We start from the raw sequence: 443 nt of genomic DNA, 5'->3' as shown, positions 1-443 counted from the left end.
TACAAGTCATTTGATTTATTAAATTGATTCATTAAAGTTGGTAGAAATTGATTACAAAAACAGTATTTATAGTAATTTTAAAACCAAAGGCAAAGCAGTAACAAATAACAGCTGAAGGATGTGGTGGAAGCAGTGTTTGAGTGCCGRTGTTCTGTCCTTGATGCTCCGCAGGCTCCTCTCAGGAAGAAGACAGGCAAAAGGCTGGGCTGGAATGCATGGGCAAAGTGTGTGGAGGAGTTAGAGAGGTTATGACCCCMACAATARTTTGATCCAGGAAAAAAAATGTTACAATGTAGTAAAATCGTTACTACATTGTTGTTAAAAATGTAGTACAAAAATTGCAAAATGCAGTGGTTTGGGAACCACTGCACTTTGGTTCCCAAAGTTGGGCTTGGGACCCAATTATGGGTCATGAAGCACCTTGGATAATCTCCAGAAATCAA

This window comes from Austrofundulus limnaeus, unplaced genomic scaffold (genome assembly GCF_001266775.1).
Source record: "Austrofundulus limnaeus strain Quisiro unplaced genomic scaffold, Austrofundulus_limnaeus-1.0 Scaffold624, whole genome shotgun sequence".
NCBI classification, from domain to species: domain Eukaryota; kingdom Metazoa; phylum Chordata; class Actinopteri; order Cyprinodontiformes; family Rivulidae; genus Austrofundulus; species Austrofundulus limnaeus.
The sequence above is the reverse complement of the archived record's forward strand: the minus strand, read 5'-3'. Positions refer to the sequence as shown.